We start from the raw sequence: 19,793 nt of genomic DNA on the forward strand, positions 1-19,793 counted from the left end.
TTAAATATGAAAACTAACAAAAAGAATAGTTATTTGCATTACCAGTTACTAATTTTTATACACCTTATATCTCTTAGTTGCTTACTTCAGACTGGTATATTACAAAATGCTGCTTCAAAAAGTGAAATAAAATTAGTGTGATTTGCCACATGCGTGCTAAATCTTTAGATTTTAAGTTCTAACGGCTTTAAAACAAAAGTAATTGATTAATCTCAAATAATGTTAATTTTAAATTTTAATTGAGAGTATGGTTGTCTTCAAAACATATATATATATATATATACATATATTTATGAAACATATGTACCAGAATTTTTAAAATTTCAATTTCAATAAATTATATATATATATATAATTTATTGAAATGGAAATTTTAAAAATTCTGGTACATATGTTTCATAAAGCTTTAATTTTTCATAAAGCTTTAATCATCAGCCAGTTAAATTCAAAATAAAAAGAACTGTACTAAACAAAGATACAAAAGTTATGCAAAATAGCAAAAAACAGTATGACGTAATATTGTACATTACAAATATTCAGTACAAAAATCGATCTACCTTCTAACTAATTAAACAACTAAAATTAACGAAAACAACAGTTAATTGACTATAAAATGCTTCAAAATTTGTTGTGTTTTAAAAGAAGCTTTTTTATTTGTCGACAAGACGATATAAATTCGCTTCGCTTATTTAAACAACCTTCCTTTTTTAACGCATACATAACGGCTGTTGATTCTTTTAAGCACAGCCTACAAACAGGGTTGTTACCATCTGCTATTGGCTGTGCTCTTTTTATCACCTCCCAAGTTAATTTAAAATCAATTTTTTGCGCTTAAGGCCGCAAACATACTTTAAAAGCTTAGTTTCATTTTCGTATATACCACCTTTAAAGGATTTTTTATGGTTAGCATACCGAAATCTGAATTGAGTGGAGCATAAGCCGATGTAGAACTTATTTTCAAGGTTAGAGTTAACTTTTGCCTAGTAAATAATGTTCTCTGACCAGCAATTGCCCTCCTTCAAATTATATTTACAGCCACTAGCGCAATTACACTGATTTTTGATTAAATTTCTTCTGGCTTTATAGTTGAAAGGCTAAAAAAACAAACGCACGCCTTCTTCAAGTCTATGGGGTTACGAGTCACTATTGAATCAAAAATGTTGACGACTGACTACCTGTATGTGAAACTCAACTTGTATGATCTCACCTATATGCTTTATAAAAAGCTAAACGCAAAAATTATGTATATAAATTAATGTTCAAGCAACCTAAAAAATATTTTAAACCAAACACCAAAAATAATTGATCGACGTTTAAATAAAAGATAAAGCAACAAAGAAAAGTTTTTAAAGACAAAGCAAGATTACGAACTAATAATGAAAAAATGCGGTTACAATGAAAAACTTAATTTCGAAACAACGGAGCAAAAATATAAAACGACCAATAAAAGTATAAGAAAGCGAAATGTAATTTGGTATAATCCCCCATTCTGTACTTCAGTTAATACAAACATCGGCAGAGAATTTATAAATCTAGTAAAAAAACATTCCAACAAAAATAACCCATTATCAAAGATTTTTAACAAACATAATATGCGAATCAATTAATCATTTATTGCAAATTTGGAGAGATTAATTAATTCAAATAACCAAAGGATTTTAAACAAAAGTAATTTAATCAAAAATCAGTGTAATTGCGCTAGTGGCTGTAAATACAATTTGAAGGAGGGCAATTGCTGGTCAGAGAACATTATTTACTAGGCAAAAGTTAACTCTAACCTTGAAAATAAGTTCTACATCGGCTTATTCTCCACTCAATTCAGATTTCGGTATGCTAACCATAAAAAATCCTTTAAAGGTGGTATATACGAAAATGAAACTAAGCTTTTAAAGTATGTTTGCGGCCTTAAGCGCAAAAAATTGATTTTAAATTAACTTGGGAGGTGATAAAAAGAGCACAGCCAATAGCAGATGGTAACAACCCTGTTTGTAGGCTGTGCTTAAAAGAATCAACAGCCGTTATGTATGCGTTAAAAAAGGAAGGTTGTTTAAATAAGAGGAGCGAATTTATATCGTCTTGTCGACATATGAAAAAGCTTTTCTTAAAATACAACAAATTTTGAAGTATTTTATAGTCAATTAACTGTTGTTTTCATTAATTTTAGTTGTTGATTAGTTAGATGGTAGATTGATTTTTGTACTGAAAATTTGTAATGTACAATATTACGTCATACTGTTTTTTGTTTTTTTGCATAACTTTTGTATCTTTGTTTAGTACACTGCTTTTTATTTTGAATTTAACTGGCCGATAATTAAAGCGTTATGAAACATATGTACCAGAATTTTTAAAATCACCATTTTAATAAATTATTTAAAAGCCCTTCAAGTGAGCTTAGTAGAAGGTGTTTAAGTTTGAACATTAACCTTATTTTATATATATATATATATATATATATATAATTTATTCAAATGGCGATTTTAAAATTTCTGGAACATATGTTTCACAAAGCTTTAATTTTTCATAAAGCTGTGATCATCAGCCAGTTAAATTCAAAATACAAAGCACTGTACTAAACAAAGATACAAAAGTTATGCAAAAAAACAAAAAACAGTATGACGTAATATTGTACATTACAAATATTCAGTACAAAAATCGATCTACCTTCTAACTAATTAAACAACTAAAATTAACGAAAACAACAGTTAATTGACTATAAAATGCTTCAAAATTTGTTGTGTTTTAAAAGAAGCTTTTTTATTTGTCGACAAGACGATATAAATTCGCTTCGCTTATTTAAACAACCTTCCTTTTTTAACGCATACATAACGGCTGTTGATTCTTTTAAGCACAGCCTACAAATAGGGTTGTTACCATCTGCTATTGGCTGTGCTCTTTTTATCACATCCCAAGTTAATTTAAAATCAATGTTTTGCGCTTAAGGCCGCAAACATACTTTAAAAGCTTAGTTTCATTTTCGTATACACCACCTTTAAAGGATTTTTTATGGTTGGCATACCGAAATCTGAATTGAGTGGAGCATAGGCCGATGTAGAACTTCTTTTCAAGGTCAGAGTTAACTGTTGCCTTGTAAATAATGTTCTCTGACCGGCAATTGCCCCCCTTCAAATTGTATTTACAGCCACCGGCGCAATTACACTGATTTTTGATTGAATTACTTTTGTTTAAAATCCTTTGATTATGTGACTTGATTAATCTCTCCAAATTTGCCATACATGAATAACTGATTCGCATATTATGTTTGTTAAATATCTTTGATAATGGGTTATTTTTGTTGAAATGTTTATTTACTAGATTTACAAATTCTCTGCCGATGTTTGTTTTAACTGAAGTACAGAATGGGGGATTATACCAAATTATATTTCGCTTTCTTATACTTTTATTGGTCGTTTTGTTTTTTTGCTCCGTTTATTCAAAATTAAGTTTATCATTGTAACCGCATTTTTTCATTATTAGTTCGTAATCTTGTTTTGTCTTTAAAAAGTTTTCTTCGTTGCTTGATCTTTTATTTAAACGTTTATTAATTATTTTTGGTATTTGGTTTATAATATTTTTTGGGTGGCTAGAATATTTATATATATAGATAATTTTTGCGTTTTTCTTTTTATAAGGCATATAGGAGAGATCATGCAAGTTGAGCTTCACATCCAGGTAGTCAGTAGTCAACATTGGTGATTCAATAGTGACTCTTAACCCCATAGACTTGAAGAAGGCGTGCGTTTGTTTTTTTAGCCTTTCAACTATAAAGCCAGGAGAATTGGGCAGTACAGCTAGACCATCGTCCCTGTACAACCCAACTCTTTCTAAACCAAAGATATTCTTCAACCCATCTAACAAAAAAAGACCTACTAATTCACATAACTCTGCACCCATGAACGATCCCTGCGCTACATCAAAAAGAGAGCTGGTGTTATTTGCTCTCTTCTTTTGCCACAGGTTTCCTTGTTCATAAAGTACTGATTTACATGCGTTTTTTATTAGACCTAAATCTTCAGTAGGTACGCTAGTATAAATACCAGCAAATTTTAGTGATTTTGTTACCAATTCTTCGCTGATAGAAGGATAAAAATCGACTACATCAAACTTAAAAAAGCTGTACGTTTGTTTTTCCAAACCAGTGAACCAATTTAAGACTTGGTCTGTATCAGTCCACTGCATAAGTTTAGATTTTAAACGCACAGCCTTATTAATACAGTCAATCTTAACCTTAACTATACGACCTACATCGGACTTAGAAGTATTAATCAATCTACACTAGGGATGTGTCAAAAAGTTATCTTTATGGTCTTTGACCGTTATGTATGCGTTTTATAAAGGCAATTTTTTAATCCTATCGTGTATTTTTAAGTTTTTAGTTAAATTTTTAGCTTCTACATTAATATCATTTAAAGTTTTATCAGTACATTTTTCGTAATCTTTAGTAATATTGTCTTTTAATAATTTTTTTATAGTCATTTACTGAAATTTCGTAAAAATTAGAAGTTTTATCAGAAGGCACAATCAAATTTTTGCACTTACTTATGTCCTGCACAATCTTTGAAAGTTCATTTTGGAAACGGCTTCTACTTGTTCTGAACTCCACGTGTTGTACCAATTTTATTAGGTCTTCTTCAAATGCCTGTAGATGTTGTATTGGCTTAGGTGTGCGTGTTGTTTTGAACCCGTATGTTTCGTGTTCTTCTGCAGCCACTTGATCTTCTTCTTCGAAGAACTTTGCTTTCCACCGCATCCGTCTTACTAAGTGTTGAGTCTTCTGTATTAATGCTTCCTTATACACATCTTGTTTACCACATGGAATATTCTTAATCGAGTGCTTGATATCAAACTTTTTAAAATCTGACATTTTTTATATGAACGTGTTTTTGTTTACTGTGCTCCACAAAAATTTGGAGCAAAAATATAAAATAAGGTTAATGTTTAAACGTAAACACTTTCAACTGAGCCCACTTGAAGGGCTTTTAAATAATTTATTCAAATGGCGATTTTAAAAATTCTGGAACATATGTTTCACAAAGCTTTAATTTTTCATAAAGCTTTGATCATCAGCCAGTTAAATTCAAAATACAAAGCACTGTACTAAACAAAGATACAAAAGTTATGCAAAAAAACAAAAAACAGTATGACGTAATATTGTACATTACAAATATTTAGTACAAAAATCGATCTACCTTCTAACTAATTGAACAACTAAAATTAATGAAAACAACAGTTAATTGACTATAAAATGCTTCAAAATTTGTTGTGTTTTAAAAGAAGCTTTTTTATATGTCGACAAGACGATATAAATTCGCTTCGCTTATTTAAACAACCTTCCTTTTTTAACGCATACATAACGGCTGTTGATTCTTTTAAGCACAGCCTACAAACAGGGTTGTTACCATCTGCTTTTGGCTGTGCTCTTTTTATCACCTCCCAAGTTAATTTAAAATCAATGTTTTTGCGCTTAAGGCCGCAAACATACTTCGAAAGCTCAGTTTCATTTTCGTATACACCACCTTTAAAGGATTTTTTATGGTTGGCATACCGAAATCTGAATTGAGTGGAGCATAGGCCGATGTAGAACTTCTTTTCAAGGTCAGAGTTAACTGTTGCCTTGTAAATAATGTTCTCTGACCGGCAATTGCCCCCCTTCAAATTGTATTTACAGCCACCGGCGCAATTACACTGATTTTTGATTGAATTACTTTTGTTTAAAATCCTTTGATTATGTGACTTGATTAATCTCTCCAAATTCGCCATACATGAATAACTGATTCGCATATTATGTTTGTTAAATATCTTTGATAATGGGTTATTTTGTTGAAATGTTTATTTACTAGATTTATAAATTCTCTGCCGATGTTTGTTTTAAAATACTATATACAATATTATAAACCAAATACCAAAAATAATTAATAAACGTTTAAATAAAAGATCAAGCAACGAAGAAAACTTTTTAAAGACAAAACAAGATTACGAACTAATAATGAAAAAATGCGGTTACAATGATAAACTTAATTTTAAATAAACGGAGCAAAAAAACAAAACGAGCAATAAAAGTAAAAGAAAGCGAAATATAATTTGGTATAATCCCCCATTCTGTACTTCAGTTAAAACAAACATCGGCAGAGAATTTATAAATCTAGTAAAAAAAACATTTCAACAAAAATAACCCATTATCAAAGATATCTAACAAACATAATATGCGAATCAGTTATTCAAGTATGGCGAATTTGGAGAGATTAATCAAGTCACATAATCAAAGGATTTTAAACAAAAGGAATTCAATCAAAAATCAGTGTAATTGCGCCGGTGGCTGTAAATACAATTTGAAGGGGGGCAATTGCCGGTCAGAGAACATTATTTACTAGGCAAAAGTTAACTCTAACCTTGAAAATAAGTTCTACATCGGCTTATGCTCCACTCAATTCAGATTTCGGTATGCTAACCATAAAAAATCCTTTAAAGGTGGTATATACGAAAATGAAACTAAGCTTTTAAAGTATGTTTGCGGCCTTAAGCGCAAAAACATTGATTTTAAATTAACTTGGGAGGTGATAAAAAGAGCACAGCCAAAAGCAGATGGTAACAACCCTATTTGTAGGCTGTGCTTAAAAGAATCAACAGCCGTTATGTATGCGTTAAAAAAGGAAGGTTGTTTAAATAAGCGAAGCGAATTTATATCGTCTTGTAGACATATGAAAAAGCTTCTCTTAAAATACAACAAATTTTGAAGTGTTTTATAGTCAATTAACTGTTGTTTTCATTAATTTTAGTTGTTGATTAGTTAGATGGTAGATTGATTTTTGTACTGAAAATTTGTAATGTACAATATTACGTCATACTGTTTTTTGTTTTTTTGCATAACTTTTGTATCTTTGTTTAGTACACTGCTTTTTATTTTGAATTTAACTGGCTGATGATCAAAGCTTTATGAAAAATTAAAGCTTTGTGAAACATATGTTCCAGAATTTTTAAAATCGCCATTTGAATAAATTATTTAAAAGCCCTTCAAGTGGGCTCAGTTGAAAGTGTTTACGTTTAAACATTAACCTTATTATATATATATATATATATATATATTTATATATATATATACATATAAATTATACCAATACTTTAAAATAACCAGTTTCAATAGCAATTTAAAATTATAGTTTTATTAATGTATGAACCGTTTTTTTTTTATAAACAGAAGTTATTAGCAACATATTTAATAATTTATTTTTAAATCGTCAAAAAAAAAAGAAATCAATTAGTGAACATAATATAATATAGTGTATCGTAAAAGAGTCAAAGTTTAAGAAAAATGTATATTAAAAGTGCTCTAACATAAACATAATGACAACTGATAAAATTTTAAATACGCATGAAAAGCTTAAAATCTCGTAATTTATTAAATATTTAAAATTAAGATTAATATATTTAAGCAATACTTATTTAAAAATCATAAATTGGCAATAATATTACAATTTTACTAAAACTACTAAAGTCGTTGTTATTTCTTTCATATTAGGTCATAGATCTTTATCTGGTCTTGTTTAACTTTTGCTTACGTCACATTATAAATTACAAAATGTATATACGTTTATTTGTATATTTTAGGAGTTTTGAAAACTCTGGCTTGTCTATATGATGCTAAAGTTTTTAACAGCTTCCTAGTAGCTGTAACTAACTAACATAAAACAATATATTAGTAATTAATAAAATAGTACCTTTTAGAATCACAAAAATTTGTAATTATAAAAAGAATAAATTAAAACAAAAAATTGCTTCGTCAGTAAATATAGATCTGTTTCAACTTTTGCTTACGTCACACTATAAAATTACAAAACGTTGCTTTAATAATTTGTACATTGTTGCAGTTCTAAATTCTCATGCCGTTTTTGTTGATGCAAAAGTTTTAATCAGCGTTCTAGTAGCTACGATATTTTTATTCATTTATACTGCAGTCTGACACTTATGAACTATACTAGTTTCCATTCTATTATACGAACATAAGTGACCAGTAACTATATGTTAAGACAAACAAGACAACCAACTTCAATAAATTAGATTTGTTGAAATTGTGTGTCTCGTATATCTTATTATGTAATCTATTATATTAGTTATTATAATGAAACACTATATTAATCAATCACATATGCAGAGTTTTTTATTTGGATGCAAGTGTTTTTCCGATTTCCTAATAAAATAAAGATCGGACGACTTCTACTATTGTGCATGAGAAGAATTTTAGTTAATTACAACTGCTTAAAGTTAAAAATATCAAAGTAGAATGCGTTTAATCACACTCGGTTATTGTACAAGATGATGTAACTTCATTTTGTGATTTTATTGAGTGACGTAAGCAATTAAATATAAGGATTATATAAATAGTTAAGTGCTAATGAAAAAGATTATCATTTTTTAACTTAACCATTTTTTTAAACATAGGATATATTAAAACATATTTTAAATAAAATACCAACTTTTTTGCAGAAAATTAAAAAAAAAAATTAATCTATATTGCTAATGAAACTTGTTATTATAAGTGTTGTTAGAATCTAATACTTAAAAGTTTTCAAAATGGTAATTTTAGCATTAAAATTGTTAATTTCAAAACGTATGATTATTTTTTATATCCATCAGTTGCTATACTAACAAACTTTATTTTCATATTTTAGTTACATTTTTCCGATGAAAAATTAAGTAAATTGCTTACTAAGAATACAAAAAGTTTTAAATAAATAAAATATTTCACTCAATGATTAATTACAATTCATTTTATAACGAAAACTATACTTACAACTTCAATTTTTTTTTGACTACACTTAAAACATTGAAAATGCATAATTTTTAGAACGAAAACCTTTTACTTTATTTACACAATTTCAAAGACTTACAAACGGGTATCTAACATTATGTATATATTATAGTATCATTTTTTAAATAGTATGTGTTTTAACAAATTTTTTTTCCAAACTTCATCATTTACTCTTGTTGTAAATAAGTGTTATATTTTAAATCCAAACAGTAAACTACAAATAAATAATATAAAACTGTCAATTTACCATAATTTTCCTTATGAAACTAGTAAAAACTAGTTAAACTTAAAAGTAAAAGTTTACATATAGCTTTAAAACTATAGAAGTTATTACAAAGATTGTAAAACTCAAAATTAGCTAGAAAATATATAGCACTTTTTTCTTGTCAAGCTTAGGGCATGATTGAAAGCATATTAATGTTTCTTAACATAGTGTTTTTAATAATACCTATCATAATCAAGTGAATCTTAATTCAGTTCAAAAATTGAGAAGATTAAATTTTTTCTTTACTTTCATAATATTTTCATCTAGATGTACTACCGTTTTTTTGTTATATATTGTTTTTTGAGAAAATGTTTAAAACATATTTTATTTGAAAGTATGATCATTATTAAAATTCTTGCTACTTGGGCCAAACTCGGTTTATATACAAAACATAGAAGCTATATGTTGTGATACTTTATTGTGACGTAAGTATATAAGAGATCGGAAGTTTATATCAATACAACTTACTACTGGTAAAAAACAAAATTAAATGTTGTTAAATAACTAATATGGAATTTAGTGATTAACATATAAACTAAGTTTGTACAAATTAAGATTTTGATGGCTTTGCATTTTAAATATGCTTTCTGAGGTACTCGGCTGAACATTAATTTAGATTGAATCACAGCTACTTGAAAGCTGTTCAAAATTACACAACAAACAGCAGCTATGTTTAAAGATTGCACTCAGTACATAAACAACAGGCTGAAGCTATTTTTTGTGAGTTTATTAAGAAACGTAGGTTACTGAAAGATATCGATTTTATATAAGAGGTTAGTTAATAATGATAGCTTTAAATATCTTTGGCCTTACAAATAGCTTTAAATAATGGCTTTGGCCTTACTGTAATTGTGCTACTTAGTTCATTAAAATAGCAAAATGAGGTTTTAAAATACTGAAGACTTTTCATTTCTAAACTAGCAAATTTTCAGTGAACTACTTTGATTAATATAACAGATAATAGAATGCTGATTTAAAAATTGATTGCGATACCTGATAACTTAAACTTGTGAACTACAAACTTAATAGTTACGAAAAATTAAAGTAACGTGTTGTGATATTATAATATCTAATTAAGAGATAACTCGTTTGTATACATCAGTAAATTCTTTTAAGAAAAACTACTGCTTTTTTAAAACTTTAGAAATATCATCTGTTGAATAATCAGTTTACTAAAGAAGCAAAAAAAAAAACAAACAGTTTAAAAACAATTTTTTTTTAAATTAATTAATATTAAAACTTTGCATTGAGGCTTCAGATATTCTAGTTTGCAATTTAACAATCAGTAGAATGTCGCAAGTTCGATTTATTTAAATTTAAACGTTTATACATAAATACAGCGTTTTTTATTGTGAAAAAAAGTAGTATAAATTTTCATTTAGTATAAACAAATGTTTTAACTCAAATATTCGTATAGTATAAAACTATCTATACAAGCACATAAGCCAAGCTTTTAATTTAAATTTAATGCAAAGATATTAGTGCGAATAAATGCCGTCTATGCATTCAAAGAATTCACTGTAGTTTTATAATGTGCGTATGGGTTTGAGTAATTTTACAAAGAATAAAAAGCTCTAAACTTTAAGTTAGATAGCATCACGATATATATATATATATATTGAAACTTGCACAAAAAAACATATAAAACTTTAGTCGTTTGACAAAATAACTAAAATTAAGTTGATACTTTTTAAGGAATAGTTACTGATTATAAAAATCTGTTAGCAGAGATTGTTCGTTCAGATTTCTGAGACTTATTCTATTGGATTACAAGTTTATTCAAAAATATTTATTTAAAAATTTTGAGTAATACCCGACCGACAGCAATTATACTTTTTCACTAATAAAAAACCAAAAATTAAATTAGTTATAAGAAACGATTTGATTTTTGTAGGTTAGCTTAAATCGTTTAAGACAGTAAAGAAGCCTGCTTCAAAACAGTAGTTGGAATTAATTTCAATTGAGCAGATTACAGCTACTAGAAAGCTGTTTCAAATTGTGAAGGCACAATGACATATAACTGAGCACATCACCTAAGTTTATATACTATTCGTTGTAGCTACATTTTATAATCTAACAAAAACAAACGAGAGATATTTTTTATATAAAATTAATTGCTCATTTTAAGTAAAAAACATTTTATCGAGCTTACTAAAATTTAACTTTTATAAAAAAAAATATTTTCAGATTTATTTAAAATAACTGGCAGCGATTCAAAAGCTTATTAGAATAGAGAATAGTGTTGTTTTCAATTTGTATATTATTGTTTGCGGAGTTCAACCTTTTAGAAAAGTATTAATCGTCAATCAAATAAAAAATAAAATAATTTCGTTATAGTAAATAACAGCTGCTAAAAATCTGTTTCAAATTACTGAACTAGCTTGGTGAATATTATGAGAAAAAGAATTCGGTTTGTATACAAAATATTTAAACTACACATTACAGTTGTGTATTGTTACGTTAAAGAGAGAGAAGTGTAAAGGTTACATTTACTACTAACTGTGGTGAGAGAAAACATCTTTTTGATATTTTTCCGTAAAAAGATTTTATAATAACAAGTTGGCACAGACATATACTTGTGTTGAAATTATATATTTTGCTTTGAAAATTATCGCAAAAAAATAAATGTAACTGACGTTTAAGGTGTTTTCATTGAGAATTTATATATATAATTGTAAATTTGATTCTAAAAAGTAGACTGCTTTTTTTTTAATTAGTTTATTACAGCTATAGAAAACAGTTTGAAGTTTAAATTAAAAGAAAATGAGTACACTTTACGAAACGAACTGTTTTTTAAATAATTTTTTGAAGCAACATTTTGTAGTACTATAATGTGACTTAGGTAATTTAAATACATCAAGTTTATATAAAATAGTAACTGCTGGTTAGTGAAACTATACTTAATATAAAGTTATAATCTACATAGTGAATAAAAATATACCCAAAATATTTATAAATGATTTCTCGCTTTATCAGTTTCATTGCAAAGATTGTAAGGCTTTAAAATTATAATTAGAATTTATATTAAAAATATAAAACTTAGATTAACTAATATGTAATTTGGTAATTAAAATGTAAACAAAAAAAGTTTGTACAAATCTAGGTTTTGATAACTTTGCATTTCAAGGGCTGCTTTCTGAGGCAATCAGCTAAACATTAATTTAGATAAAATGCAGCTACTAGAAAGCTGTTTTAAATTGAACAAAAATCAACAGTTGTTAACAAAAGTTACACTCGGTTTATAAACATCAACTTAAATCTGTATTTTGTAAATTTACAGATTGACGTAGGATATTGAGAGATATCAAGTTTATATAAAGGTTAGTTACCGATGATGAAAAAAAATAAACTATTACTGTTAAATTTATCCTTAAATCTTTTCAACTAAGTACAGGAAATTTTAAAATATTGACATTTATAAAAGCAAATGTTGTCTAACCATGTTTTTGAAAAAATAAGCAGTCGCTTCTTTTTAAATAAGTAGTAACTTTACTTTCATATAAATTTTACTACTACTTTTAAAAATTTAAACTGAGTTTTTGAATGTTTATTGTTGGTTGATTGATACATTTAAACTATTCATAATATATTTTTCTTTTAAGCATAATATTTTGTTCTGTATAATTACTTCGAGAAATATTATTATACTTTTTATATCTAATTAACAGGTTATATAACAAAAATTTGATTTATACTACTGTTTCGTATTTGAGATATAATACCCAATATACTTCTCAGTAAAGCTAACGTTTATTCATAATGATTAAAAGATAACTATAGTTTGAAAATATTTTTTAAGGTCACTAAAACTGCGGTCCGCGAAGATTTTGGATACCCAATATACTTCTCAGTAAAGCTAACGTTTATTCATAATGATTAAAAGATAACTATAGTTTGAAAATATTTTTTAAGGTCACTAAAACTGCGGCCCGCGAAGATTTTGGAAACTTGAAATTAGGCCCGCGAGCACCAACTGCCTGCCGACAGCTTCTTTAGAGCCTTGAGAGAAATTTATTCTATCTTGTATAAGTAACTTGAAACTTTAAATACAGCTATAATTACAACAATTTCATACACTATTACTTTTTACGGGTAAAAGGAAATAGGTAAGAGGGGTAAAAGTTCTGATATTTTTAAGCATTGATATACAAATACTTATATTGCTCAAAAAATAAATTTCAATAGAAATAACTTAAATTTTTGACATTCTACTCATAGAAAAATAAAATTAATCTCAATTCTTTTTGAAAAAACTCAGAAAATTATCGAAAATTTGTACCTAAGTTTTTCCTTAAAAACCAAGTATTTGTTATAAATAAAACTCATTTTTTAAAATTATCTGCCAAAAATACAATGAATTCTTTTAACTTTTACCGAAAGAGATAATTAAGCTTGACTTAGCCTGATTTATCTGAAGCTTAGAAGCTTAGTAAGACGAGATTTATATACAAAATATTAAAGCTAAATCTTGTAGATAAATGAGAGATTATAAAGATTACGTACTTATTTATTTGAAAATTTGTTTGTGAAACAATATTTCACATAGTTTATAAGTATGTTTATAAACTTAAAATATTTAAAACAAACATTCAAGAAGGTTTAAAGCTAAGGTTAAGATTATAATCAGGTTAATTAAATAGGGTACTTAAAATAAAACTGTAGTTATTTTGAAGTTATTAAAATAGAATAAAGGTTTTTACAAACTCAAAAGAGTTTAATAAAATTACAGCTACTGAAAAAATGTTAAAAGTTTCAGAAAATCAAATAAAAGCAGGACTAGAACACAATAAGTTCTGAACTAAGACTAAAAATTGTGTTGTATTTTAAAAAATGAAGCGGACAAATAAAAAGAATATACTAATTTGAGTATAAAATGATTAAAGTTTTTATTAGTACTTAACATTTAAGAAAATTTTAAAGTTCACAAAAACAGAAGCAAAACTATTAATAAAATATAAAATTATATATACTCAATAAGCTAATTTAAGACAGCTTCTGATCATTTACAGTCAAATTGCCAAACAAAGACACTAATGGTATTGTATTAAAATATGTATAAAGTGTGCACTATACGGAAGTCATGGTCACCATTAAAAGTCGCACACCACGGATACATTTTAATGTCTTGTCAAGAATTTACATTATTAACACATTTTATGAACTTGCAGTTTGTTTTTGTTATAAAAAAATTGTAAAATTATGTTTGTTTGTACAAATTTACATCTACGCTGCTCAATATATAAATTTTGTTTTATAGAAACCTAATAATAAAAACAGTTATTACTTCTATAAATCACAGTAAACATAAATTAGATATTTTTTAATTTTCCTGTAACTTTATAAAACCGTAAAGTAGAGATTTGTTGTATAATATAAAAACCGTGTTTAACCACTATAATGCTTTCAATTGTAGGTTTTATAGTTTTAAACTACTTTTTAGCAACTGGAATTTAATAAATAATAGAAAATTGTTAGCTTAATTCAAACTGTCACAATTAATGTTTAGACTAATATTTAATACATTCTAAAAAGTACAAACTTAGCAAACTAAAAGTACTACTTGTTAAACAAGTGTCCCCACAACTGATAAATTAGTTGCGGGGACAACCCTATTTGATCGTTAATTTATTTTCAAATATAATTTATAATAATTGCTATGCTTTTAATATCAAAGTTATAAGTTTTGAATAAAGGTGTCAAAACGAAAACAAATTTTTTGAGCTAGACGAATAACAGTAGATTTGCTAACTGACATCTGTTAAAATCCGTTCTAAAAAATCTTAATTTAATGTTAGTTATTTTTTCAAAATTAAGTTAAAAAATATTAGTTTGAGAGAAAAGTTAAAAAACATAGAATTATTTACTACATACTAATGATCATCATAAACTTTAAATTTCTCAGTTGCCTCCTACACATCATAACATTACAACAAGTAGTTGAACGTTATATATATAAACCGACTATAATGATCATTATTGATAAATGATTGGTAGTTTGAATGATGCTCCATCTTAAATCGTAGCAAGTGTTATTGTTTTTTAATCTCAAAATGTACTTGAAAAGTTCTGTTCCCTTATTATTTTAATTCTTAATATCACTTATGTGGGCATACCATCTCTTTTTGAATTGGCCTCCCGTTGATCCTATGTATTCCTTTGTTTCGATCTAACTAGTGAATGTCACCTTATATACAATATTCTCCTGCAAGCATTTTCCACTTAAGGGGCAGGAGTCTTTGTCGCGGCAGTTGCACGTTTTATCCTCTTGGTCGTTCTTATGATTCAATTTACTTAGTATCTTCTAACCCTGATGACAAAAATAAACGTAAACGAAAAAGGAAGTTTATGTACTTAAATCTTCATACTGCCAATCAGTAAAAACTAACATCAGTAGAAAATTCTTAGGTCTAATTGACAAACACTTCAAAACAGAGAGCATGAAAAAGATCTTCAACAGAAGCAATTGCAAAATATCGTACTGTTGTATGGAAAATGTCAAATCATTTATAAGTGGCCACAACAAGAAGACACTGAGTAAATTAAATCAAAAGAACGACCAAGAGGATAAAACGTGCAACTGTACCGACAAAGACTCTTGCACCTTAAATGGCAAATGCTTGCAGGAGAATGTTGTATATAAGGCGACAATCACTAGTCAGATCGAAACAAAGGAATAAATAGGATCTACGGGAGACCAATTCAAAAAGAGATGATATGCACACATTAGTGATATTAAGAATAATAATAACAAAGGAATACAACTTTTCAAGTACATTTGGAGATTAAAAAACTATAACACTTGCTACGATTTAAGGTTAACATTTATGTATCATGCATAAGATAAGAGATATAAAAATATAGGTAAAATCTGCAAGACTTGCAACCTGGAAACAAATAGAAATAGCACTTGCTAATAAGAAACGAATTTCAAACAAAAGACAAGAGCTCTTCGACACCTGCCCGCACTTTAAGAAATTTTATTTTAAAACTTAGCGTTATCAAAACTTTAATCACTTATTTTTGTTTTTGCTGGTACCCTTATTTGTTAAACGCCATTTTGTTTTTTGTTGTTATAAACTAAATCTAAATCTTTATATAACAAACCAGCTGTTGTAAGTATAAATACTATTTAAAATTTATTATTTTATTTCATTATTATTGCATTTTAATTATGTTAGTTGTCAAAAAATTTATCAGATCACTTATTATCTTATTAACTACTTAACATCTTATCTAATTTTTTAAAAGTGGTTATAAATTACACTAAGTTGGGTAAACAAATAAAGTTGATTTTTTTTTTGTAATATTATTTTATACCTATGTTAATAGCAGGTTTAGTGTAATATTAAAATATTGATTTTGATGAGCTTTTCTTAACTAAATCTATGAAAATTACGTGGCTATCAAAGATAATATTCTGCTTAAAACTACCTATCTTAATAATGTTGACAATTCTCAATTGCTTACGTCAGTTTTCAAAACCACAACGTTTAACTTCATCGTGTTGCTTATAAACCGACTATGAACTAACTTACTACTATTGTTTCCGCAGTCAAAATTTTAAAAAGCTTTATAGTAGCTGTAATTTACCTTTTAAAATTACAATCTGTTTATTCGAACTTTGTTATTTAACAATAAACTTTTAATCCAAACTACACAAAATAAATTGATCAAGTTCCAGTTTATTTTGTTGTTAATTAAAGCTATTTTCCCAAAAGAAAGTTTTACTATTTATAATTTAAACATTTACTCAATTTTTTAACAGGTTTATATGTTTTAGAAGCTCGACTCACTATAAGGAACGCCGATAGTTTTAATTAGTTTAAAATGCAGTTTATGGTATATAACAATATACAACTCATTTAATTGATGTATATTAATTGAAAAGACTTACTCATTCTATATTCTAGTACTCTAAGTACTAAAACTGCAAACTAAAAGCAATGATACTTATTGATTCAACAGAAAAATAGGTCATAAAGTGCCATGCTACCAAGGAGGTAAGTTAAAAATTAAGCTACCATTAAGTTTTAAAAGTATAAGTCATTTTGGAAAGTTCCAGCATGAACTTAAAAGTTGTCTTTTAAATAGTGATTACCAAGGTCATTAGTGATCATTCCTACTCGTTTGTTTACTTTGTTTAAAGAATTAATAGAGTTTGTCATTTAATATACAATACTTTTTTTTCTTCGAAAATTGATTTGTTTAGTTACAGTAAAATTGCTTTAGTCTAGGTTTTAGCATTTTTCATATGATTATATTTTAAGATTATTCTTTAAAATTACCATTTTGAATTACATTCAGAGTACTTTGAAACTTTTTTTTCTTTTGCTTAGAATTATTTTTATATTTAGCATGCGAATGTTAAAAATAGTTATAGAGGATTTTACGTTAGAAGAAAATTAAGTGTTTATATAATAAGCTAACATAACTGTTACAAGCAAACTTTTTTTTTTCGAGAAAAATTAAAGAAAAAAATCTTTTTTTTTATGTTTGCAAATGTTTCTTGCTTTCTATTATTACAGTTTTAGACTTGGACAAGTATTCAAAAAGAAAAATAAAAAGAATATTTTAAAATAGAAGGAAATTTGTTGTTTTTTATAACACTATTGTAAAATTCTTAAGTTTTTTTTAATATGTTTTTCTTGTTAAAAGAATAAATTTTACAGTACCCATCTTCATACTTTATAATAGTTAAGTTCATTTATAGTGAAAATCAAATCTTTAAAATTATTAAAAAAAAGTTTACAATAGTTAGTTCAACTATTCAAACGTTAAATTGTATGTACTGTTCAAGTTAAATTATTAAATACATCTTTATTTACTTGTATAGATCTACTTATATGGTTTATTGTATCACAGGTCGTAAATAGCTAATTTTTTTTATACTGCAATGGTTTTGTATAAGGAACTGACTTTAACCTACGTATATCAATAAAATAATTGGAGATTTTAACTTCATAAGAAAAATACATTGAAATGAATCCTAGATGTTTTGCTAAGCTGGCATTCTAGGCCTGCATTTCAATTTAAAGCTCAAATCGAAGTTAGGCAATGATAATATTTTACAGCTGCTAGTAAGCTGTTTTAAACTTTAAAGTCATAGATAAACATTGTTATATATCACACAAAAATTATGTACAACTTATTGAAGCTATATTTATTCGTATTATAATATGAATTAAGCAAATAAAATAAATTTTAAATAGATCAGTAATAATTGACAAAACGACAATCATTTTTGAAAACCATTTAACTAATATATTTTTTTTGGTTTCTAAAGTACAAAGAAAAAATATAATTTAGTATGTTATAACAACTTTGTAACATAAAACTTTGTAAAACCTGTTTATGAAAAGATATTAGCAGTTGAAGTACTTTTAATATTTACATAATACTACAAATAGTTTAAAAAAAATACTAGTAACATAAAAAGCTTAAATTTTGTTCGAGTAATACATTTCAACAACTTAAGATATTTCTTTGGTTTAATTAACTTTAATTGAATACATAATTTTACTTCTAAAAGTACCTCTAATATAGTTTTAACAAATTTAATTACCTTAATTATAACTTTATGTATTATGATTTTTTTTATTTTGTATATCTAAATAGCTTTGTCAAACTTGATGTTAATAAGTTACTTTAAAAAAATAAAATATAAAATTTAAACAAGAAAGTTTTTAATTCGTAATTATCACGTATTTTTAAAATAAATATACATAGTTTTAAGTAAACTAAACTTACCTTTTTAAAATTAATAAAAATTTATAGTTTATATATACGTTTTATAGAAAACTACACTTACTAATATAAACTAAACATTATTAGTTTGAGAAAATTGGTTTTTAAAGTTAATTAAAAAGGGATAATAACAACAAAAGGTGCTTTACTAACATTTAAGTTAGTAGTACTTCGAAAAAAACTTTCTGCTAAAGTTTGAATATTGATTATCAGTTTGTCGATTTCAGGTTCCATTAAAAAGAAAATTCTTTATAAAAGTTTAAGTAAGTTACAGAGCTACTAAAAAGCTGTATGAAATTAAGAACATAACACTAGTATGTAGATCTCCTAAACTATTTATCAAATTTGATTTGTATACAAAACAATGAAGCTTTATTGTGGGTTTATAAATTAACAACGGTTTTATAAAATTCACAGCTGTTTTAAGTACATGTCACTAACTCTTATCTTCAACTGACTATAATAGTTCATACTCTGATTGTATAAAATTTACTCGAACTATATGTTGTGATTAAATAATGTGACTTAGGCAAGGCATTTATTTTAAATTTATATCATCAGTATCTGCTACTAAAATAAACTATCTAATTTTTAAATTTTTTCCAACATGGTTTATTAATTTAGTAGCATATAAAAAACAAACTTTGTAGCTGATGTTATTACTTTATTAAGTATCAAGGTTTAATTCAATTTTCAATCCCGAAAAAGATAAGGTAAACATAAAGTAAGTAGTTTAGATTACAACTAATTCGTTTCTTAAATTTATACGATGGCAAATACGATTTATCTTTTTTAATTTCAATAATAAAATAAAGTGATATCCGCTTAAGTTATTTAGTTTAAGTGTTTTTTTCAACAATATAGTAGTCATTCAAAGTAGTCTTCAATGAAGTATGTTAATTAAACTCACCAAACAAAGATATGTGAAAAAAAATCAGTTATATTTTTATGATAACAAGTGATTTTATGATAACAATTGGT

Source organism: Thalia democratica, chromosome 7, assembly GCF_965202585.1.
Source record: "Thalia democratica chromosome 7, ktThaDemo2.hap1.1, whole genome shotgun sequence".
NCBI classification, from domain to species: Eukaryota; Metazoa; Chordata; class Thaliacea; order Salpida; family Salpidae; genus Thalia; species Thalia democratica.